At 32.8% G+C, this 27,034-nt stretch overlaps 1 protein-coding gene across 20 annotated transcripts in view; it reads right to left on the bottom strand.

Annotated features, from left to right (window-relative positions):
* Gphn (gephyrin) overlaps positions 1 to 27,034 on the bottom strand; it is a 641,988-nt gene that overhangs the window by 256,430 nt on the left and 358,524 nt on the right. The gene's annotated exons all lie outside the window — the stretch shown is intronic.

The following is a 27,034-nucleotide window of genomic DNA, read 5'->3' as shown; positions in this document are numbered from 1 at the left end:
AGATTAGTAATGTTTCAATGTGTTTTCTCTGAATGACCATAATATATATAATTTGGGAACTTAGAAATGCAAAATCTCCCACACTGTCCCTACGTCTACCTCTCTGTTACTGATCTATGGGGCAAAAAGTTATAGGGTTAGGATCCAGTAGTGTGTGTATTAAAAAGCTCTCTGATTCTGATCCATGTTAAAATTTGAAAACTACTGCGACAGACTGCTTGAGTTTTGATACTAGTTACTATCAGTAAGAATGATGCTGGCTTAACTCCTGAACTTCTCTACTTCTTAGTTTTTAAAACCTAAATTGTTGAAAGGAGTAACATGATTTTTGGAATATAATGTACTGAGTGACTAGTACATAATTGTCCTATCTTGTCTCAAAAAGTACATTGGGATTAGACAGTGGAAGACAAATTCATTGTAAGGAGCTAGAATGAATTCTTAAGGCACTGGTATCATTAATGGATTCTGCTTAATATTATCAAGCACTATTTCAGGAATACAGTAGAAGATGAACTGAAAGGGGGAAACAAATGACATAAAGGAAAGAAAATCTAATACTACAAAACATTAAAAACAAGTGGAATGATTTTTGTTTCATGTTCTCTGGGATATCTACTTCAGCACCTTAAACAATGCCTTATATTTCCCAGAGATATCCTACTTCCTTTTCAACTGTTTTTTAACTTTTCCTTTCCTTCCTTTTTGACAGGGTGAGAGATGTGGAGGAACTTTTTCTTCAGTCAATAATACTACAGCAATTCCATTAGGATGACATGTAAATAATTTAACTTGTAACATTTAAGTGTTACTGGACATACACTTAAATGTCATTTTCATATTATTCTCACAATAGCCCCATGAGGTAGGTATTAGTATGATTCCCACTTTTTAGATGAGGAAACAGTGTGAATTTGACCAACATAAAAGTTAAAGTACAACTAGGAAAAGAACTCTTCTAAAATATGACGTAATAATATTACTGCCTTGCAGAAAATCAACTCTCCTTGAAATCAATCTATCTCCCTCCCTCCCTCTTTTCTCCCTCTCTTTCTCTCTCCTTTTCTGCCTTTCTCCTTCCTTCCTTCCTTTTCTTTCTTTCTTTCATTTTCTTTCTCTTTCCTTCTCTCTCTCTCTTTCTTTTCTTTTTCTTTCCTCCAAAAATTAGCATTAAATTTCACTCCCTTCAGGTAAACTGAATTAAAATAAAAAAGATTTGAATTGTAATTTCCTTTTTCTAAACTCTAGACTAATTATACCTAGAAATAATCCAGTATATGACTTCAGATGCAAACAGAGCTGGATAAATAATTAGGTTTTTAAACTCAAAAATTTGGGCTTAAATTTTTAGTGAAATGTTCAGAAAAAGAGAAATAAAACTACCCACTAACTCCAATCTCAAAAAAATCATTCCTCATGTGCATTATCTTCTAATTTTTTCACATGTAAATGTAAATAACCATCATCTTGGAGAGAGATATTATTTGCCTTTTAGTTCTAGTTTTTAGGTTTTTTTTTCTATTTCATATTTTTCTGATGAAGATTAAAAATGATATGTTTGTCAGAATCATAGTTAGGATAGCAAACATCTTACTCAATGATAGGTTGAAGCATATTTGCCAAAATTTATACTTATAAACTTCAGATATTAAAAAGGAAAAAGAAGATATAGATTTTTCTTTTTTTACATATCTTCATTTACTATTTATTTCTTTCATTTTTTTAAGATACAGATTTCTATGTGTCTCCTTTGACAGGGTTTTCAGCTTCTTTAAACATCAAATTATAGGAGGTATGAACACCTAACATATTCAATATTCAATGTTCATGTAAAAGAAGTTTTTAAAAGCAAAATAAAGAATATATTAAAATCAGGTCAACTAGGCTAGTGCAGAAGCCTGAGTAATAGTTTTAATTGTCAGTAATTTTATTATAAATTAATCTAGTTCACTCAACAAATAGTTATTGAGTACTTGCCATGGGGGTAGGGTAGTGTTAGGAAATGGGGCTGTAAGAATAAAATAGTATTGCCCTAGGGGAATTTACAAATTTATAGAAAAATATCAATAAGTGTTAACATAGTCAAATAAATACTACAGGCATATTATGCAAAAATACTATGGGAAAAATAGGAAAGGCATTTCAGCTATAGGTGAGGGAGGTTTGGGGTGCTTAGAGAAACTTCTTAGAAGAAAGCAAAATATAAGCTAAATCTTGTAGGTGTTACAGAGATAGAAAATAAGAAGTATACTATCAGGCGGGGAAAATGGCATGTACCAAACATCCAGAAGCTAGCAAGAGAACCTTCTGTGTGTGGTAACAATAAATATGGGTGGGAGATACTGTTAAAGAAAACAAAGGGCAAATTAAATAGAATGTGGAAAGTAATCTTAAATAATTCAGTTTTTATCCATACTCTTTATCCACAGAGGAACATGAAGTTCCACTAAAGAGTTCTGATCAGAGGAATAACATACTATCTGTATTTCCAAGAGATATTTCTGGTTGCAATACGGAAAACTGACTGGGCAGTGCAAGACAGGAAACTAGGAGATCAGTAAAGAGAATGTCGAAATAATGTAAGAGGTGAATTAGGTTGGTTACAAAGGCAATGAATGAAGTAAAGTAGGAAGGTTATAGCTAAATGTATTCTGATGTACAGAATATAATTGTGTTAGGTATCTTTTTTTTTCAAAAATATTTTTGTCAATTTTAATATATAAAGAATATTATTTTAAAAATAAAATATTTTGATGAAACTAGTCCTGATCTAGATTTGTAGTAGAAGTTTGATATTCTGTGTTAAACTTGATTATAACAGGCCTGGATATAAGAATATAAAAAGTATTTATTTCCTCAAAAAAGAAAAATTTAAATATTAAATACACAAAAATTATAATGTGTAAAATATACATAATAACAATAAAACCCCACTGACATGCTTACCTTCTAGGTGAAGAAACAGACTATTACTGAAATCCCCAAACACTATGTGCCTTGCTTAGAGTCCCTTCCTCCCCAGATAACTATTATCCTGAGTTTTAAAATTATCTTCTTAATTATTTTTAGCAGCATTATTGATATAATTCCCATACAATTAATGGATTTAAACTGTACCATTCAATGGCATTTAAAGTATATACAGACTTGAGCAACCATCACCACGATCAATTTTCAAACATTTTCATCACTCCTCTCAAAAATGCCATACCCATGTTTTCTCTAAACCCTCAGCCCTAGACAACCACTAATTTACATTCTGTCTTTACAGATTTGCATATTCTGAACATTTAACAAAAATGGAATTAAATGTGACCTTTTTTGACTGGCTTATTTTACTAAGCATGATGTTTTCAAGGTTCATCCATGTGGAATGCACATTAGTCATTTGTTAACTTAAAAAACAAAAAACAAAAAACAACAAAACTTCCTTTTCTTGGAGACATGGTCTTTTTTATGTTGCCCAGGTTGGTCTTGAATGTTTGAGCTCAAGCAATTCTGCCTTGGCTTCCTGAGTAGCCAGGACTACGTTACGGGCATGCACCATTACAACTGGCACTTAAAAATACTTTTTGCACATGTTTATCTAAATATATTGTTCAGTTTATCATGTTTTAAAAATTTATACAAAAGAAATCATACAGTATGTGTTATACAACATGGCTTGCTCACTCAACATTGTGTTTGAGATTCCTCCTTACTGATGTGTGCATAGCTATGGAACATCTTCAGTGCCGTGTACCATTCCATTGTTGACTGTATTTCATTTCATTTATTCATTTTTCTTGATGGACATTTTTTGTTTTCATCTGTTGCTACCATAACATGTAGCTATTAATATTACATAATGTAATGTTAGCTATTAACATTACATTTCACCTGAGGCTTTCATTATGATAGTATTCTTCAAATTATAGATCAAAACCAATTAATAAGATGGTGTTATGATTTGTATGTGTTCCCCCCAAAAGCACGTTAGAAACTTAATCCCTAATGCAACAATGTTGGGAAGGGGGAGTTAAATGAGTGTTCAATTCTCATGAATAGATTATTGATGATTATTATGAGCTCAACCTGTGGTCTCTGTCAGGCATGCTCTTTCACCCTTCTACCATCTGCTATGGAATAACATAGCAAGAATATAACAATTTGATGAAGGCCCCTTGACATTGGACTTACCAGCTTCTACAACTGTAATAAATAAATTACTATACTGTATAAACTACTCACCCTCAGATATTGTTATGGCAGCACAAAATGAATTTAAGACAGGCAGTAAAAAAAAAAAAAAAACGCAGAAAGTATCAGAAAGCCTTTCTTGAATTTAGGATAAGTATTGTTTCATAAATTTGTGAGATTTTTATATATGCATGTGGTGTATATGTTTAAAACACACACACACACACACACACACACACACGTACCCACAAACACATAGACACTGCCATACATATGTGTGGGTAGTAGACTAAGATGTGAAATATATTTCTACTATGGTCAAAAGTTCGAAAGCAACTGTTCTAGGGTATCTAGCTAGAAGTAAAACTTATGAACCATGGGAATACGCAGATGTGCAGCTTTAAGACATAAAAGCAAATAGTTTTCCACAATGTTTACCAATTTACATTCTTATCAGCACCAATGCTATCTGTCCTTGATGTTGCTTGAGTTGCTTTTTTAAAAATGCATTTTGGAGTCTTGTTAAGGAAGTTGGTTCCTATGCTGACATTGAAGTGTTGGGCCTACATTTTCTTGTAGCTGTTACAGGGTGTACGGCTTCTGATCTAATTCCTAGTCCTTTGATCCACTTTGAGTTAACTTTTGTGCAGGGGTCAAATTTCATTCTTCTACATATGGATTACCACTTTTCTCAGTACCATTTGGAAAAAGGTTTTCATTTCTCCAATGTATGTTTTTGGCAGCTTTTTCTAGTATGAGATAACTGTATGTAGGTTTGTCTCTGGGTCTTCTATTCTATTCTATTGATCTTCATGTCTGTTTTGGTGCCAGCATCATGTTATTTTTGTTACTACAACTCTGTCATATAATGTGAGGAAACTAAGTGGGGGTGGGGGAAATTTAAGAAAGAAAAAGGAAAGGGATAAAGGGAAAAAATGGAGGGAATTTCATCAAAATTGAGGAAAGACCATTAGAGTAGACAAAGGGGATTGAGGTGGAGGAAGAATGGATGGAAGAAGGAAAGAACAATGGACTGAATTTGACCAAACTTCCATATGTGCATGTATGGATATGGCACAGTCCTGGTTTCAGGTATATCACAGGACACTAATAAGAAAAACAAAAAATGTAACTGTAAATGGATTAAAGAGGGATCAGTGAAATGGAGGGAAGAGAGTGGCAGTGAGGTAGATAGGAGGGTAGAGAAGTCCTAGGGACTGAATTGTAGTGGGTTGTTCATGGTTTTGCAATATATCAGGGTGCATGCCAGTGCTGTATATAACTAAAAAGAATAAATTTTTAAAAAGAAAGGAAAAAAATACCTTTTGGCAGAACAGATGTTAGATAAGGAACAAAGCAACAATAATGAGTATGGTCTATGTAGAATCCAGAAGAATATTTACTGTAAAATTCTTTCAATTTGTTATAAGCTTAAAATTTTTCAAAACAAAAGACTGGGGTAAAGCTGCCTCTTTATCTGTAAATTTAAAATTATATTTAAATACCTTATTGTTCACTTATGTATTGCTTTATTATTTTGTTCTATAGTTAGTATATCTCCATCTGTTTGTTCAGGATAGCAGAGATAACTTTAAGAGGGGAAAAGTTTGAGGGGGTCCTTTTGTATAGCAACTAATATAATATCAGGATTATTTAGGCATTTAATAAGTCCCTTTTTGTGAAACAAAGAAAGCTTGGAAAATGGGTTCAAGTTAAAATGATTATATCATAAAATAAGAAACATGAAATAAACCTTGCAATTAATGTCCTTAAAAATACATTTTGGATAATAGGGCAGCAGTTGATGTATCTTGATCTTATATCAAATAAACTTGAACTCTTCTATTAGTACTAAAAGACTACCAACTTTAAAGCGGTACTAAGAGGAAAATTCATTGCATGGAGCGCATTCCAGAAAAGAATGAAAACTCAATGACTAAATGACCTTACATTACAGCTCAAAGCCCTACAAAAAGAAGAACAGAATAACAGCAAAAGTAGTAGAAGACAGGGAATAATTAAAATCAGAGCTGATATCAATGAAATTGAAACAAAAGAAACAGTTCGAAATATTGACAAAATGAAAAGTTGGTTCTTTGAGAAAGTAAACAAAATAGACAAACCCTTAGCCACACTAACAAAGAGAAGGAGAGAGAAAACTCAAATTACTAAAATTCATGATGAAAAAGGAAATATCATGACAGATACCACTGAGATACGGAACATAATTAGAAGCTACTTTGAAAATCTGTATTCCAACAAAATAGAATCTACCAAAGACACTGACAAATTTCTAGAGACATATGCTCCTCCTAAACTGAACCAGGAGGACATGCACAATTTAAAAAGATCAATATCAAGCAATGAAATAGAAGAAGCCATTAAAAACCTACCATCCAAGAAAAGCCCAGGACCAGACGGATTCTCAGCGGAGTTCTACAAGACCTTCAAAGAAGATCTCATTCCAATACTTCTCAAAGTATTCCAGGAAATAGAAAAGGAGGGTACCCTACCAAACTCATTCTATGAAGCTAATATCACCCTCATACCCAAACCAGGAAAACACATATCAAGGAATGAAAATTTTAGACCAATATCCTTGAGGAATGTAGATGCAAAGATCCTTAACAAAATATTGGCAAACCGTATCCAAAAGCATATTAAGAAAATTGTGCACCACGATCAAGTGGGGTTCATCCCTGGAATGCAAGGATGGTTTAACATCTGTAAATCAATAAACGTAATCCATCATGTCAACAGACTTAAGGATAAGAATCATATGGTTATATCAATTGACGCAGAAAAAGCGTTCAACAAAATACAACATCCCTTCATGCTCAAAACACTAGAAAAAATAGGGATAGCAGGAACATACCTGAACATTGTAAAGGCTATTTATGTTAAGCCCGTGGCCAACATCATTCTTAATGGAGAAAAACTGAAACCATTCTCTTTAAAAACGGGAACAAGACAGGAATGTCCTCTTTCTCCACTTCTATTCAACATTGTCCTCGAAACTCTAGCCAGAGCAATTAGGCAGACTAAAGAAATTAAAGGGATATGAATAGGAAAAGAAGAACTTAAGCTGTCACTGTTTGCTGATGACATGATTCTACATTTAGAGGATCCAAAAAACTCCTCCAGAAAACTTCTAGACCTCATCAATGAATTCAGCAAAACAGCAGGCTATAAAATCAACACGCATAAATCTAAAGCATATTTATATGCAAGCGATGAAACAACTGAAAGGGAAATGAGGAAAAAACTCTATTTGCAATAGCCTAAAAAAAAAAAAAATACTTGGGAATCAATCTAACCAAAGAGGTAAAAGATCTCTACAATGAAAACTACAAAACATTGAAGAAAGAAATTGAGGAAGACCTTAGCAGATGCAAAGATCTCCCATGTTCTTGGATAGGAAGAATTAATATTGTCAAAATGGCCATACTACCAAAAGTGCTATACAGATTCAATGCAATTCCAATTAAAATCCCAATGATGTACCTTACAGAAATAGAGCAAGCAATCGTGAAATTCATCTGGAAGAATAAGAAACCCAGAATAGCTAAAACAATCCTTAGCAGAAAGAATGAAGCAGGGGGTATCGCAATACCAGAACTTCAACTATACTACAAAGCAATAGTAACAAAAACGGCATGGTATTGGTACCAAAATAGGCAGGTAGATCAATGGTACAGAATAGAGGACACGGACACAAACCCAAATAAATACAATTTTCTCATACTAGACAAAGGTGCCAAAAATATGCAATGGCGAAAAGATAGCCTCTTTGACAAATGGTGCTGGGAAAACTGGAAATCCATATGCAACAGAATGAAACTAAACCCCTATCTCTCACCCTGCACAAAAATCAACTCACGATGGATCAAGGACCTTGAAATCAGAACAGAGATCTTGCATCTTATAGAAGAAAAAGTAGGTCCAAATCTTCACCTTATTGGCTTAGGATCAGACTTCCTTAATAGGACTCCCATATCACAAGAAATAAAAGCAAGAATCAACAACTGGGATAGATTCAAACTAAATAGCTTTCTCTCAGCAAAGGAAACTATCAGCAATGCGAAGAGAGAGCCTACAGAGTGGGAGAATATCTTTGCCACTCATACTTCAGATAGAGCACTAATTTCCAGAATATATAAAGAACTCAAAAAACTCTACATGAAGAATACAAATAACCCAATCAACAAATGGGCTAAGGATATGAACAGACGCTTCACAGAAGAAGATCTACAAATAATCAACAAACATATGAAAAAAATGTTCACCATCTTTAGTAATAAGAGAAATGCAAATCAAAACTACACTAAGATTCCATCTCACCCCAATTAGAATGGCGATTATCAACAATACAAGCAACAACAGGTGTTGGAGAGGATGTGGGGAAAAAGGTACACTCATACATTGCTGGTGGGACTGCAAATTAGTGCAGCCACTCTGGAAAGCAGTGTGGAGATTCCTTAGAAAACTTGGAATGGAACCACCATTTGACCCAGCTATCCCACTCCTCGGCCTATACTCAAAAGCCTTAAAATCAGCATTCTACAGAGATACAGCCACATCAATGTTCATAGCTGCTCAATTCACAATAGCCAGACTGTGGAACCAACCTAGATGTCCTTCAATTGATGAATGGATAAAGAAACTGTGGTGTATATATATATATATATATACACAATGGAATATTACTCAGCTATAAAGAAGAATAAAATTATGGCATTTGCAGGCCAATTGATGAAATTGGAGAATATCATGCTAAGTGAGATAAGCCAATCTCAAAAATCCAAAAGGCGAATGATCTCACTGATAAGCGGATGATGACATATAATGGGGAGTAGGAGGGGGGCAAGAATGGAGGAAGGAGTGACTGTATAGAGGGAAAAGAGGGGTGGGAAGGGTGGGGGGAAGGAAAAAATAACAGAATGAATCAAACATCATTACCCTATGTAAATGTATGATTATGCAAATGATATGCTGTTACTCCATGTACAATCAGAAACAACATGTATCCCATTTGTTTACAATAAAAATAAATTAAAAAATATAGATTTCCAATATAGAAAAAAAAAAAAAGACTACCAACTTTTAATAAATTTCTATATGGATAATGATTAAGTTATACAATGTTCTTTTAAATGCTTACACTATTTCTTTTACTTTGTATAATGTGGACTTGAATCAATTATAATAAAATATGGTCTTATTTATAACTCTAAAAAGAATATTAATAATATCTAACTATTAACTATATTTGCCTTATTAGATTAAGGAAATTTCTTCTAATCTTAGTTTGTTAAGAATATTTATTAATAGATATGAAATTTTATCAAATGCTTTTCATGAATCAATAGAGAAGACCATATAATTTTATCCTCTTAATCTGTTAATATGATCATCTTTATTTCCATAAATAAATCTATTTTGGTCTACATGTATCTTTTTTGGCATGTTAATATTTTATTCCCAAAGCTTATCTATGCTCACAGTAGATATTTAACCTATATTTTTCTTGCTATCCTTTTCGTGGTTTTGGTAATAAGATCATCTTAGATTCATAATGTGAACTGGGAAATATTTATTTTTCTACCATTTTGGGGGATAGTTTATGTAAGACTGGAATAGTTTGTTTCTTGAAAGTTGTATAGAATATGAGCCTAAAACATTAACTGAACCTAGTTTTTTAAAAAAAAAAATTTAGATTTACAGAAAAATGCAGAAAGTAGTAGAGAGATTTCTCATATACCCTGCACTGAATTCCCCTGTATTTAATGTCTTACATTAGTATGACACATGCGTTTCAATTAATGAACCAATATTAACATATTATTATTAACTAAAGTCCACGGTTTATTCATATTTCCTTAGTTTTTACTTAAAGCCCTTTTTTTTTGTTCCAAGATTCCATTTGATTACCAAATTACATTTAACTGAAATGTCTCCTTAATACCTCTTTTTGTAGTGACAGTTTCTCAGTTTTCTTTTTTTGATGACCTTGACAGATTTGAGGAGTTGGGGCAGGTTTTATAGGGTACCTGCAAAAACTGTAGGATAATCTACTAGAGTTTCTGATATTTACTTATGCCAAGTCTAGTGTTATGGGATTTTTAAAGGAAGACCACAGAAGTAAAGTGACATTTCCATGACATAATATCAAAGGTATATGCTTACCTACATGACTTATAAATATTGACACTGATCTTGATCACCTGGCTAAGGTGTTTGTCAGACCTCTCCATAGTAAACGTACTCTCCTCACCATGTACCCATAAAACTACTCTATGGAAGGAAGTCACTAAGGAGTGGGAAATTGTACATTCCCCGTTCCTTGAAAGTGGAGAATCTATACAAATTATTTGGAAATCTCCATGAGAGATTTGTCTCTTCTCCTCCACTAATTAATTTATTCAAAAATGTATCAGATATGGATATTTATTTTATACTTTGGGTTATAACAAAATAGTGCTTTATTTTATTGCTTAAACTTTTTAAACTTGGGAGATTTGTAAGTTGGCTCCTTTGCTTTTGTAGTTTATTTACTAAAGTCCTTATGTTGCTTTTACCTTTGATCATACAGCCTCCACTCATATTTAAATACATTGAAGTCAGTACCCTTCCCTGCACCACCTTCCATTGGGTTGTGTCATTTATTTTGTAGTATATTTAGATTCTCTTATTAGAATTTGCATTCCTTTCTGGGATCTGCTAGGTATAATTTGCATATGTGAAGTTTATTCTCAGTTTTGACAGATGTCTAATGTCATACTTCCATGTTTCTACCTCTAAGTATCATACAGAATAGTGTTAACTGCCCTAACAATCTGCTAAGCTTCATCTATTCATCTATCTACCTTTTCCAAAAAGGCCCTGGCAGCCACTGATCATTATACTCTCCTGACAGTTTTACTTTTTCTAGAATGTTGTAATATTGGAATCATATTTTAGGAATGATTTTCAGACTGGCTTCTTTTACTTAGCTGTATGCATTTAAGGATCTTCCTGTCTTTTTGTAGATTGATAGTTCATTTCTCTTTATTACTGAATAACGTCTTATTGTATGGATGCACCACAGTTTGCTCATCAATTCACCTATCAAAATATATCTTAGCTAAGTCCAGCATTTGGCAAATATGAATAAAATTATTACAAATATTTGAATTTAGGTTTCTGTTTGAACCTGTTTTCATTTGGGAAAACACCTAACATTCTTCATATATTTTGCATTAAATTCATTTTTCAGGTATGCAGCAGACCTGGAAAGCAAATAAAAAAGGAGAGAGAACTAAAACACACAATCACTCATTAGGATAGAAATGACATTTATGAACATTCCACTGGACAGAATAATACACATTTTATCCAATGCCCACTGAATATTCACCAAGATAATATCTTGGACCTCTATATGTTTGTTTAATGTTAATTTTAAATTTTTAATTAATTAATTTTTTCAGGTACAGGGGATTGCACCCAAGGGCTATCTACCACTAAGCAACACTCTAGTCTTAATTTTTCTTTTTAATTTTGCAGAGAGTGACTCACTAAGTTGCTAACACTGACCTTGGACTTACTATCCTTTTGCCTCAGCCTCCCAAGTTACAGGGATTAGGAATGCATTACAACTTCAGCTGGACCTCAAAAAGTTTTTAAAAAAGTGAAATCATACAGACTGTCTTCTCTAACCACAGTGGAATCAAGTAAGTAAAAAATTTAATGATAAACAGGAAAATTTATATGTACCTGGAAACTAAACCACGAACTTTAGGATAATCCACAAATTAATGAGGAAGGCTCAAAAGAAATAGAAAAATATTAAAATAAACAAAAATGCAAAGACAACATATCAAATTTATGGTGCATCCTAAGCAGTGCTTCTCATGGTTACAATAGGAAAGTTCAAATCAATAAAATAAACTTCCACTTCAAGAATGCAGATATGGAGTAAAATAAACCTGACCCAAACAGAAGGAATGAAACAATAAAGATAAAAGCAAAAACCCCAATGAAATTTTACACAAAAATAATAGAGAAAATTAATGAAACAAAACAAAATATTCTTTAAAAAGAATCAATAAAACCAAAATAGCCTAAGACTGAATAAAGGAATATAGAAATTACCAATCTTAAGAATAAAACAGGGATTTTAATATAGACTTTGAAGTAAAAAAAAATTGATAAGGGAATACTATAAGCAACTTCATATATAAATTAGACAACTTAAATGAAATGGCCAAACACCTAAAAAGTATAAAATGTCACAACAAAATTTAAAAATATATAAATTGCCTATAATTCAATTTCTAGTAGAAAAATTCTAGCCAAGTAAATCTCCAGTCCAGATGGCTTCACTAGTGAATTTTATGAAATCCTTAAAGTAAAAATTAAAACAATCTACAGTCTTCTAGAAAATAGAAGAGGAGGGACCTTTTTTAAAATTGTTTGTCCTATTTAGTTGTACATAACAGCAGAATATATTTTGATTCATTGTATACAAATGGAGTACAACCTTTCAGTTCTCTGATAGTACATGATGTAGAGTCACATCATTTGTGTAATCATACATATACATAGGGTAATGGTGTTTGTCTTATTCTACCATCTTTCCTTTCTCCTCCTCCCTCCCCCACATTTCCCTCTACATAATCCAATGTTCCTCCATTCTTCCCTTATCCCCAGTCACAGGTTATGTATCAGCATCCACTTATAAGAGAAAACATTCAGCCTTTGGTTTTTGGGGATTGGCTTATTTCACTTAGCATGATATTCTCCAACTCCATCCATTTACCTGCAAATGCCATAATTTTATTCTTCTTTATGGTTGAGTAATATTCCATAAAAAATATATAATACACACACACACACACACACACACACACACACACACACCACAGTTTTTTATCCATTAATCTACTGAAGGACATCTATGTTGGTTCCACAATCTCGCTATTGTGAATTGAGCTGCTATGGACATTGATGTGGCTGCATCACTGTAGTATGCTGATTTTAAGTTCTTTGGTTATAGGCCAAGGAGTGGGATAGCTGGGTCAAATGGTGGTTCCATTCCAAGTTTTCTAAGGAATCTCCATACTGCTTTCCATGTGTGATTGATCACATATAATTGAAATGTAAATTTACTTAGAACTCACTTTACTGAGGTCTGGGACTAGTCAATCAAATATCATACAAACACACTGTCATAAGTTTAATTGGAAAGAATGATAGAGACAGCTGCTTTTGCTTTCTATTAGCTATATAGTTCTCAGATCTGATCTTTCTGAGATATGCTGCACTTAATGGTGCACATTTTATGCAATCTTATAAAATCTGTACTTAAAAATATGTTTGTATTTTTGGTGTTAAGTTTTTTGAGTACTTTATAAGTTCTGGAGATTAGTACTCTATCTGAAGTGCATGTGGTAAAGATTTTCTCCCACTCCATAGGCTCTCTCTTCACATTGTTGATTTATTTCTTTGCTGAAAAAGCCTTTTAGTTTGGATCTATCCAATTTATTGATTCTTGCTTTTATTTCTTGCACTTTGGGAGTCTTGTTAAGGAAGTCTGGTCCTTAGCCAGCATGATGAAGATTTGGACCTACTTTTTCTTCCATTTGGCACAAGGTCTCTGTTCTAATTCCTAGGTCCTTGATCCATTTTGAGTTGTTTTGTGTAGGGTAAGAGCATATGAATTTCCAGTTTTACCAGCATCATTTGTTGAAGGGCTTTCTTTTCTCCATTGTATGTTTTTGGCACCTTTGTCTAGTATGAGATAACTGTATTAATGTGGGTTTGTCTCTGTGTCTTCTGTACCTTCCTATTTTGGTGCCAATGCTATGCCATTTTTGTTACTTTGCTCTATAGCATAGTTCAAGATCTGGTATTGTGATACCTTATGCATCACTCTTCCTGATAACAACTGCTTTGGCAGATGTTACAGATGAATTGCATGATGATTTTCTCTATTTCTATGAGGTATGACATTGGGATTTTAAATGGAATTGCATTAGCACTTTTGGTAGTATGACTATTTTGACAATATTAATTCTGCATATCCAAGAACATGGGAAATCTTTCTATCTTCTAAGGTTTTCTTTAATTTATTTCTTTAGTGTGCTGTACTTTTCATTTGTAGAGGTCTTTCACCTCTTTTGTTAGCTTAATTCTCAAGTGTTTTTTTTTTTTTTTTGAGGCTATTGTGAATGGGGTAGTTTTCCTAATTTCTTTTCCCAAGGATTCATCACTTATGAATAGAAATGCACTAGATTTATGAGTGTTGATTTTATATCCTGCTACCTTGCTGAATTCATTTGTGAGTTCTAGATGTTTTCTGGTGGAATTTTTTTGATCCTCTAAATATAGAATCATGTTGTGGTAAATAGTGATAGTTTGAGTTCTTCTTTTCCTATTTGTATCCCTTTAATTTCTTTGGTCTGTCTAATTGCTCTGGTTAGCATTTCAAGGACAATGTTGAGTAGAAGTGGTGAAAGACAGCATCCCTGTCTTTTTCCACATTTGGAAGAAATGCTTTCAGTTTTTCTCCATTTAGAATGATTTTGGCTGTGGGCTTCACGTAGAAAGCCTTTACAATTAATGTTGAGGTCTGTTCCTACTATCCTTATTTTTTCTAGTGTTTTGAGCATGAAGGGGTATTGTATTTTATGAAATGCTTTCTCAACATCTACTGAAATAATCATATGATTCTTAACTTTAAGTCTATTGATGTGATGAATTACATTTATTGATTTCTGAATGTTGAACCAACCTTGCATCCCTGGGATGAACCCAACTTGATCATGGTCCACTATCTTTTTAATATGTATTTTCAAGAAATTTGCCAGAATTTTGTTAAGAATTTCTGCATCTATGTTCATCAGGGATATCTGTATGAAGTTTTCTTTCCTTGATGTGTCTTTGTTTGTTTTTGATATTAGGGTGACACTAGTTTTATAGAGTGAGTTTGGAAGGGTTTGCGGAGGGAACATTAAATAGTTAATTTTACAAAATTAAAATTAAAAGCATGGAGAGCACAAAAAGAAAACTATACACTGATATTTCTAATAATTGTAAATGTAAACATTCCTCAAAAACTCTCAGAAAACAATGAGTAGTTTGTAGTGGGTACTTCTTCAGTTTGAAAAAAAGTTTTGACAAAAATGAAGAATGATGAATGGATTTCATTCCAGGGACGCAAAATTGGTTCAACATATAGAAGTTACTAAATGTAATTCACTACATAAATGGAGCAAATAACAATAATCACATAATTATGCAGAAAAAGCATTTGACAAAGTACGGCACCCATTCATGTTTAAAACACTAGAAAAACTAGGGATAGAATGAACTCATCTCAACATTGTAAAGGCATATATGACAAATTCAAGGCCAACATTATGTGAAAGTGAGAAAAACTGAAAGCATCTCCTCTCAAAACAGTAACAACACTAGGATGGCCACTTTCACCACTTTTATTTAACATATACCTTAAAACTCTAGTTAGAGCACTCATGCAAGAAAAGAAATTAAAGGGATACAGACAGGAAAAGAAGAACTCAAATTATCTGTTTGTTGATGACATGATCTTATATTTAGAAGACTTCTACAGCTCATAAATGAATTCAGCAAAGTAACAGGAAGTATGATCAATACTCATAAATCAATCATGTTCCTATACTCTAATAGTGAATCTGCTGAAAGAGAAATTAGAAAAAAAAAAAAAACTATCCCATTCACAATAAGCCAAAAGAAAAGAAAAGAAAAGAAAAAAGAAAAAGAAAATACTTGGGAATCAATCTAACAAAAGAGTCAAAGGACCTCTACCCTGAAAACTAACAGAACACTAAAAGAAATTGAAAAAGACCTGAGAAGATGGAAAGACCTCCCATGTTCTTGGATAGGCAGAATTAATATTAACAAAATGTTCACACTACCAAAAGTGTGATACAAATTCATGTTATCACCATCAAAATACCAATGACATTTTTTACAGAACTAGAGAATGCATTTTGGAAATTCATTTTGAAAAATATGAGACCCAGAATAGTCAAAGCAATCCTGAACAAAAAGTGATGCTGGAGGCATCATAATACCAGACCTCCAATTATATTTTAGAGCTATATTAATAAAAAGAGCATGGTACTGGCATCAAAACAGGCTTGAAATCCAATGGAATAGAATAAAAGATAGACAAACCCACATAAAGTTTTGATACTAAACAAAGGTGCCAAAAACATACGTTGGTAAACGATAGCCTTTTAAACAAATGTTGCTGAGAACAATGGTAATCTATTTGTAGTAGAATGAAATTTGAAACTTATCTCTCAACTTGCACAAAAGTCAACTCAATGTGGATCGGAGTCAGGAATTGGGCCAGAAATTCTGCAAATGCTAGAAGAAAATGTAGGCTCAACACGGGAGCATGTCAGTATAGGAATCAACTCCCTTGACAAAACTCCTAAAGCACAAGAAATAAAATTAAAAATCAACAAATGGGATGGTATCAAATTAGAAGCTTCTGCACAGCAAAGGAAACAATCAAGAGTGTGAAGAGAGAGACTACAGAATGGACAAAATCATTACCTGCTCCTTAGGTAGTGCATTAACATCCAGAATATACAAAGAACTCTTAGTACCAAACAAGAAAACAAAATAAAACAAACGAAGCAAAACAAACAAAAAACAACAAAGAACCCAAACAATAAATGGGCAAAAGAACTGAACAGACACTTCTCAAAAGAAGAAATACAAATGGTCAACAAATACATGAAAAAATGTTCAACATCTCTAGTAATTAGAGAAATGCAAATCAAAACTACACTGAGATTTCATCTCACTCCATTCAGAATGGCAATTATCAAGAATACAAATAATACTGAATGTTGGTGAGGATGGGAGGAAAAAAATACACTCCTACATGGTTGGTGGGACTGAAAATTAGTGCAAGCACTCCAGAAAGCAGTATGAAGATCCACCCCCCAAAACTAGGAATGAAACCAGTATATGACCCAGCTATCCAATTCCTTGGTATATATCCAAAAGATTTTAAATCAGCATATTACAGGAGTGCAACCACAACAATGTTTATAGCAGCACAATTCACAAAAGCCAAGCTGTAGAATCAACCTAGGTGCCCTTTGACAGATGAATGGAAAAATAAAATGTGGTATATGTACATAATGGAGTATTACTTATCCATAAAGAATGAAATTATGGCATTTGCCATTAAATGCATGGAACTGGGGACTGTTATGCTAAGTAAAATAAGCCAGTCCCCAAATCCAAAGGTCAAATGTTTTCTGCAATATGTGGAAGCTAATAAAAAACAGGAGAAGAAAATAGAGAGAGAGAGAAAAGAAAGAAAGAAAAAAAAAAGGCAGAGGGGAGAGTGAATTCCATCAAAATAGAGAAAAGATCAGTAGAATAGATAAAAGGGATCAAGGGAGAAGAAGGAGGGACAGAATAGGGGAAACCAGTAGAATGAATCTGATGCATCTTTTCTATGTACATACATGAATATATCACAGTGAATCTCACTATCAAGTATATCCACAAGATACTAATTTTAAAAACAACTACTACTACAAATTATAGAAAGATCACTAGAATAGGAGGAGAGTAGGGGAAGGGAGTAAATGCTGGGGGCTGAATTAGAGCAAATTATAGTCCATTCTTCTGTGATTATGTCAAAATATATAATAATGTTATCTAAAACTAAAAAGAATCCATAAAAATATAAAAAGTAAAAGAATGTACAGATAATGTACTTAATGTAAAAGATTCACTGCATTCCCCCTAAGATCAGGAAAAAGGCATGGATGTCCATTTTCATTGTGGTTATGCACCATAGTTCCAAAGGTTTTAGCCAGCACAAGGAAGAGAATAAAAGAAATGTGAAAGAAATAAAATAAAATAAATAAAATAAAATAAAATAAAATAAAATAAAATAAAATAAAATAAAATAAAATAAAATAAATCAGAAAGGAAATGTGGAGAGCAGATGAAACCCTGGTCATCGGCTGATCCTGTGGTGTTGGCAAAAGCCAAGCCTGGGAAATAGTCCCTACCCAAAAGTTGAGGATGTTAACAGCCTCAACATTAGCTCTGACACAGTTATCAGTCATTCCAGTACAATGGGCTTCCTGGGTGCAGCAGGACAATAGCAGGATGTTCCTAGCACTGTAACAGCAGGAGAGCCACAAAAATGTTTCTAGCTCTGTAATTTTTCAGTGCACAAGGAAGCTTCCTGATAACTCACAAGCCTTGAACAATTTATAATGCCCTATGGTTAACTTCCTGATTATGAGATCCTATATAATAAATTTGTGGAGCTAGTTCTGGGTCACTGTTACTTCATCAGAGTGCAGTATCCCACCTGTTCCCAGTTTTACTTAAAAATGTCTCTGTGTTTTTTTTCCATCTCCAGTCATTCCATTTGAGATCCTTTGTTGATGCTGCATGGATTGTGGCAAGGAAGAAATAAAATTAGCCTATTTTTAGATATAGAAATCCCCAAAGAACAAAAACAGACAAACAAAACAAAACCAACAAATACACAAGACCAAAGAATAACCCCTCCTAAAACTGATAGTACTATCAGGTAAGAAAGCTGTGGTATAAATATACAATCATGTATACAGTAGCAATGACCATGTGATGGACACTGAAGTGAAAAATGCCACAAACAATGATTCAAAGCAAAATAAAATACATATGTGTAACTCTATGAAAATATACAGAAATTGTGTGCTTAAAACTGCAAAATACAGATTAAAGAAATGAAAGACAATATGAATAAAAGGAGAGACATATCTGCTCATGGATTGGAAAATATACTATTTAAAACACACAAAAAACATACATTTTAATCTATTCAACAGTCGATGGACATTTGGTTCTTCCATCTTTTGACTTATTTGAATAATGCTGCTATGAATATTGGTGTACAAATATCTATTAGAGTACCTGTTTCCAACTTTCTTGGATATAAACCAAGAAGTGGAATTGCTGGTTCATGTGGTAATTCAATTTTTTTTTTTACACTCCCACAAGTGATAAATGAGATTTCCAATTTCTCTACAGCTTCTTTAACACATGTTATTTTCTTTTTTCAAATATTACTGTCTTCATGGATGCAAAGTGGTATATCATTGCAGTTTTATTTGCCATTTCCTAATGACTGGGGACAATGAAGATCTTTTTGGATGCTTTTCTGTCATTTGTATGGTTTCAGAAAATATATATTCGAGTTCTCTGTTCACGCCCCCCCATTTTTCATTGGTATTACAAATAATAGTGGGATTTGTTGTTACATATTCATATATGACATAACAATATATTTTGATCAAAATTGTTCCATAGTATTTCTCCTTTCTCTCTCCTCTCTCTTCCAGTCTCCTTCTTCTACTCATCTCCCTTCAATTTTTATGAGACAGCCTCCCTACCCTTTCTTTTCCTTTTTCCCCACTACCTTCTACATGTGAGAAATAGAATGCATTGTGACACATTTTACATACATGGAGGATACCTTATTCTAATAAGGATCCCAATCCTGTGGGTATACATAATGTGGAGTTTCACTGGTGATGTATACATATATGAACATAGGAAAGTTAGATCCGATTCATGCTACTGTCTTTCGTATTCCTATCCTCCCATTCCTTCACTTCATTCCACTTTGTCTAATCCAAAGAACTTCTAACAGTTCCCCCCCCCCCCCACTTTGTTGTGTATCAACAACCGGATATCAGAGAGAAATTTGAACTTTGGTGTTAGGGAATTGGCTAATTTTGCTTAGCACCCGGATCCATCAATTTACCAGCAAAAGTTATAAAATCATTCTTTTTTAGGGGTGAGTAATATTTTCAAGTGTATTTATAACACATTTTCTTCATCCATTCATCTGTTGAAGGGCACCTACATTGGTTCCATAGTTCAGCTACTGTAAATTGAGCTGCTATAAACATTGATGTGGCCACATCACTATAATATGCTGATTTTAAGTCCTTTTGGTGTATACCAACAAGTGGGATAACTGGGTCAAATGGTGGTTCCATTCCAAGTTTTCTGAAGAATCTCCATATTGCTTTCCAGAGTGATTGCACCACTTTGCAGTCCAACCAGCAATGTAGGAGTGTACCTTTTCCCACACATTGTTGGCAACATTTGTTGTTACCTGTATTCTTGCTAATTGCCATTCTATCTGGAGTGAGATATAATCTCAGTGTAATTTTAATTTGCATTTCTTTAATTGCTAGAGAGGTTGAACATTTTTTTCATATATTCATTGAGCATTCATATTTCTTCTTTTGAGAAGTGTCTATTTTAATCCTTTGCCCATGTATTTATTGGATTATTATTTTTCTTGTGGTAAGTTTTTTTTTTTTGTTCTTTATATATCCTGGAGATTAATGCCCCGAGGTGCAGGTGGCAAAGATTTTCTCTCATTCTGTAAGCTTTCTCTTCATGCTCTTGATTGTTTCCTTTGCTGTGAAGAAATTTTTTAGTTTGATATCTTCCATTTACTGAGTCTTCATTTTACTTGTTGAACTTTAGGAATCTTGTTGAAGAAGTTGGTTCCTAAGCTGACATGATGGAGAGTTGGGCCTACACTTTCTTCTAGCAGATACTTAGGGTCTCTGGTCTAAAACCTAGATCTCCAATCCACTTTGAGTTGATTTTTGTGCAGGGTGAGGGATAGGGTTTAAATTTCATTTTGCTACATATGGATTTCCAGTTTTCCTAGCACCATTTGTTGAAGAGGCTATCTTTTCTCTAATGTATGTTTATGGCAGCCTTGTTTAATATGAGATAACTGTATTTATGTGGGTTTTTCTCTGTCTTCTATTCTATTCCATTGGTCTTCATTCTGTTTGGTACAAATACCAAGGTGGTTTTGTTACTATAGCTCTATAGGATAATTTTAGGTCTGTATTGTGATGCCTCCTGCTTTACTTTTCTTGCTAAGAATTGCTTTGGCTATTCTGAGCTTCTTATTTATCCAAATGAATTTCATGATTGTATTTTTTATTTCTATGAAGAACATCATTGGAATTTTAATAAGAATTGTATTAAATCTGTATAGTGCTTCTGGTAGTATGGCCACTTTGACAATATTAATTTTGACTATCCAAGAACATAGGAGAACTTTTCATCTTCTAAGGTGTTCTTCAATTTCTTTCTTTAGTGTTTTGTAGTTTTCATTTTAGAGGTCTTTCATTTCTTTTATGAGACTGATTCCCAATATTTTTTTTGAGACTATTGTGAATGGGGTAGTTTTCCTAATTTATCTTTTCAATAGATTCATCATTGGTATATAGGAATGCAATTGATTTATGTGTGTTAATTTTATATCCTGCTATTTGCTGAACTCACTTAGGAGTTCTAGAAATTTTCTGGTAGAGTTTTGGGCATCTTCAAAATATAGGATCATGTCATCAGCAAACAGGGATAGTTTGAGCTCTTCTTTTCCTATTCATATCCTTTCATTTCTATTGCCTAATTCCTCTGGCTAGAGTTTCAAGGACTTTGTTGAACAGAAGTGGTAAAAGAGGGCATCCCTGTCTTGTTACAGTTTTTGGAGGGAAAGCTTACAACTTTTTCCCATTTAGAATAATGCTGGCCTTGGGTTTAACATATACAGCTTTTACAAGTTCTACAAGTATCCCTAGTTTTTCTAGTGTTTTGAACATGAATGTACTCTGTATTTTGCAATTATTTTCTTACTTTTGTTCTTGGATAGATTGTTGGTATAAAGAATCACAACTGTTTTTATATGTTGTTTTTGTATCCTGGAACATTGTTAAATTCAGTTATTAGTTCTAATGGATGCTGTGGAAACTTTAGGGTTTTTTACATAAATGATCAAGACAAAGACACTTTGGTATCTCTTTCTAATTTAGCTATTTTAAGTTTCTTTTTCTTGCCTGAGAAGTTCCAACATAATATTGAATGGAAACAGAAAATACCTGCCTCCTTATCTTGTTACTGATTTTAGACAAACCTTTCAGAATTTCATCAGTGAGTATGATATATGTTTTGTCATTTTCATACAAGGCCTTTTTCATGTTAAGGTAGTTTCCTTCTATTCCTAGTTTGTGGAGTGTTTTTAATCATGAGAATTTTGACAAATGTGTTTTCTACATCAAATGAAATAATGTCAGTTTCTCCCCCTTCATCCAGCTATTGTGCTATATTTTATTGATTTATTTTCATATATTTTATGTAACTATCCTTGCAGTCCAGGGATAAATAACATTTGGTCATGGTGTATAATCATTTTTAATATGCTGCTGAATTTGTGCTATTATTTTATTAAGTCTTGCATCAATATTCATAAGAGATATTGGTCTGTAGTTTTCTTTTGGCTTCTGTCTTTGGTATCTATCAGACCAGTGATATGGTTTCATAGAATGTATGAATTAGGAAGTGTTACTTCCTCTTCGGTTTTTTTTGTTGTTGTTGTTGTTGTTGGAAGGTTTTGGGAAGAACTGGTGTTAGTTCTTTTTTAAATACTCTGTAGTATTTACCACTGAAGCCAGGTGTGATGGTGCACACCTGCAATCCCACCCACTCTTGAGACTGAGACAGGAGGATGGCAAGTTTGAGGTAGTCTCAGCAATGTAGTGAGATCCTGTATGGAAATAAAAATTAAAAGGGCTGGGGATGCAGTTTAGTGGTAGAGTGATTCTGGGTTCCCAATACTGAGGAAAAAAAAAAGGATTTACTAGTGAAGCCATCTGGTATATATATGTATACCAGATACATATATATATATATATATATATATATATATATACACTTTGATCTACATATTTTACATGTAGAGAGGTTTCTGATTACTTATTTAATCTCCTTACTAGGAATAGATCTATTTAGACTATTTCTTTTTGGTTCACTTTTGGTATGGTTATATTTCCAGAAATTTGTCCAATTCATTTAGGTTATTCAATTTGTTGGCATACAGTTGTTTTTTTTTTTTTTTAACAGTCTTTTCTATTTCTATGGAATCAGTAGTAATAACTCCATTTCATTCTCAATTTAAACAGTTTGAGTCATCTGTCTCTTTCTCTCTAGTCAATGTAGCTAATGTTTTGTCAGTTTTGTTGATCTTTGTGAAGAATCAAGTTTTGGTTTAGTTGATTTTCTATATTATTTTTCTGTTTTCTATTTCATTTATTTTGGCTCTAATTTTTTTTATGTTCTTATTCCAGCTAGCTTTGCAATTAATTTGTTCTTTTAGTTTCTTAAGTTGTAAAGATTTTTTTTTTGAGATCTTTAATTTTTAATGTAAGTATTGGTAGTTATAACAGCATTGCTTTTTCTGTATACAATAAGTTTCAGTATGTTATGTTTTGTTTTAATTCACCTTTAAGTATTTTTTAACTTCTCTTATGATTTCCTCCTAAACCCATTGGTTAAGAATATTGTTTTGGCTTAACACTTGGTTTAACTTGAAGAATATCCATGTGCACCTGAGAAGGTAAATATTCTGTTGTTTAGGTATTTTATGTAAGTGCATTAGTTCTACTTGGTTTATTGTGTTGTTCAAATCCTGTATTTCCTTAGTTTATTTATTGGTAGTTGTCTCTCCATTATCAAATGTTAAGTACTAAATTCTTCAACTATCATTGCATAGCATTCCTTTAATTTTGTTAGGCTTTGCTTCATCTATTTGAATGGTCTGTTATTAAATACATATATATTTATAAGTATCATAGGTTTCTAAGTATCATATTAGCATGCTATCTTGAAACTTTCAACAACATATATCCTTTGTCTCTTGTAAACTTTTTCGATTAAAGACATTTAGGGTTTCATGTTCTAAAGGCTTCTATAAGCTGCCCTAGGGACACTAGCCTGCTATGGCACTATGGGGTTGGGAGATAGTAAGTCCTACACTAGGCTGAAAGTGACCAAAATTAACCAAAATTTGCCAGTCAAGACTTCCCCTGAAAGCTGCGAGCCTTTGAATAGATTCCTAAATTCCAAAATAAATAGTTACATCAGAAATATTTTGCAGGTTCAACTATTGTACAGGTGGACAGACTGCTGGTGTTCACTACTTTAACCATCTTTTTTTCCCTCCCTATTTTCTTTTATAGGCTAAGTATATTTGGTGTTCGATTAAAAAAAAAAAGTGGAAATTCTTCATGATAATAGTACTGTTAATGTAAATTATTTTAAGTGACCAATTTTGTTTTAACAATAATTCCTAAGGAAATTTACATAGTAAAAATTATTTTAAACCAATGTTAGTAATGAAACTATTTTTACCTCCCCTCCACAAACAGAAAATGTATTTGTTGGGGTTTTTATATTTCATTTTCACTAGATAAAGCATAAAGACCAAATTGGGAATTATGTCAGGTAACAGGATAAATTATGATAAAAATACATTGGTCCTATTCTATTTCATGTATAAAAAAACTAAGAACCTCATGTAAATGAACCAAATATTTAAAACATAATTGAAGGATGGGTTTTGGGATTATAAAGGTAGATGTTTCTGTAAAATAAAACACTAGCACTCAGTTTTTCTTCTTATGATTTAGATATATTTCAGTGAATTGACCTATATAAAACATCACAGCATATCTATAAGCTATGTGATGTCCCTGAAAAATTAAGTAGAGAGCAAAATTAAGTTAGTGAAAAAATTGAGAATAAAACCCAGGATAAATCATACCTTAATGTATAGCCACAGTGATTGCTCTAGTATTGTTAGTGAAGTTTAGAAAGAAAAAATATTTGATCTTTTTAAATGAGTGAGCATAAATGACATACTCAGGGGGTTATATGCTGCTATTTTGCAGGAAGCATGATTACCTACTGGTACAGGAAGTGCTAAACCTAGTTAAACAACTTGCCTAAGGTCACACTTAAGGTTAGTAAATGCTAGGATATGAACTGAAGGATTTGATCTTAGCTAAAGTTGCTGCTCTTGTTGGGATCTTACGGTGTTGGCCAAGAAGTTAATAATAGCATCTCCTACTGATTGTGGACAGAATACAGAGTATTCTGCCTTACATGTAGAGTCACTACCTAACAACTCTGTGAATAATAGGAAGATTTGAGACTGAAGTCAAAACTTAAATAACAACCCTTAATGGCCCTAAGTCCCAGTTGTGGAGCTGTAGTACTATGATTATGATGGTGTGAATACTTAAAAAAGTCCAGAGAAAATATTGATTTCTCTGGCTAGTGGAACTGAAAATTGATCCCTACTGTCTACAGAGTTGAGGTGAATAATCTTAGTTTTTCGTTTATTTTTTAAAAATCTTTTGTCCCTTTGTCTCAAATGTGTTCTGGTTGTACAGAAGAACATGATAGTAAAGTAAATTAATGCTCTGCAAGAAACGTGTTCTGCTCAGAATAATTGGGAATGAGGGTCCCTAGAAGTTGGTGTGTGTGGTAAATTCTTAAAGAAGAGAGAGTTATAGAATATGGATATCTTAATTCTGTGTATGAACTAACTTAAGTCCTGTGAGTTGTAAATATAGAGAACAAACTCAAAGAACTATATGAAATACCTTGAAAACATTTGTCACTACTCAGTTCTCTAATTCCTTTTGTTTATGTGCACAGAAGTACAAAAAAGTACAAAAAATTCAGGGAAATATTTTACAGTTCCTTTTTTCATAGCTAATTTAGACCAACATCCCCATTCTAAAATTTTAAATCAGCAAAGAACAGAAAGAAAAGCCAGAAGAAGTGAAGGTGTGATGTATGTATGTATGTGTCTGTGTGTTTATGTATGTATACAGATATATTTAAAATACATATGTAGATATGTAGATTTAAATACATATTATTAAGTATATATATGAATATGTATATAAATTTTCAAAACTTTCAGGAAAAAGATGATGGACTTATTCCAAAATACTTAGAAGTAGCTCCTGCTAATTAACTTTTCACTCACACAGAAGTGCAGTGCTTAGTAATTACGGGGCTATAGAAAACAGAGGAGGAACTAACCCAGAAAAGTCTTTTGATAAGAAAAAAAGGTGGTATTTCTATACCACATCAAGAAAGCTACCTTTCTGTTAAGGATTTACCTTAACAGTTATAAAGAAAAATTTCTTCAGTTAAGCTGTTGAATCCTTAAGGTAAGGATCATGTCTTATTTTTCTTTCTATCTTTAGAATTCCTTGTGTTTATTATGGGACCTGGCAAGTAAGTATATTATTATGCCTCCTGAATTAAAATGTTATTATAAAAAGAATTAATAAGAGATGAAGTTTAATTATTTCTTGATTATATCCTTGTATACCAGGAAGAGTTCTTTTTATGTTCCAAAATCTCTACTTAATTACATAGGAAAAAAGGGATCAACTATGACCCTGGATTATAGAGGAGTACATAACATCAATAAGGATTTTTTTTTAAAGGTATAAAAGAATCACCTTGTGTTCTTTAAACTCAAGCATGGACTTTTACATTTAAAATATCTACGATGCTACATTAACTCTTGATTTGTTCTTACTAAATTAAATGTTATATAGTACATGTGACAGTAAAGAGAATATAGTTATCAATGAACAATCTACATTCTCCTGTAGCAGATGACATTGATGGAATACAAACTTTAAATAACAGAAAAAACATTCTACATCACATTCCATACAATTAAATGGGTACATTTACCTTTACATCCATACTGCATACAGGATGTAAATGACTATAAATGATTATAAAATTCTGAGATTATAAAGTTGTTGTGTATTTTATGGTTGCTCTGAGATTAACTTTATTAATCAATGGTCATTAAATCAACAGATGATGAATAAACTGATAGTTCTATCTTAAATATACATTGTACTCAATTAGGAGATTTTAATCTAAGAGT

The sequence above is a fragment of the Sciurus carolinensis genome, chromosome 2 (genome assembly GCF_902686445.1).
Source record: "Sciurus carolinensis chromosome 2, mSciCar1.2, whole genome shotgun sequence".
NCBI classification, from domain to species: Eukaryota; Metazoa; Chordata; class Mammalia; order Rodentia; family Sciuridae; genus Sciurus; species Sciurus carolinensis.
Note: the sequence above shows the minus strand (reverse complement) of the source record. Positions and strands in the feature narration are given on the sequence as shown.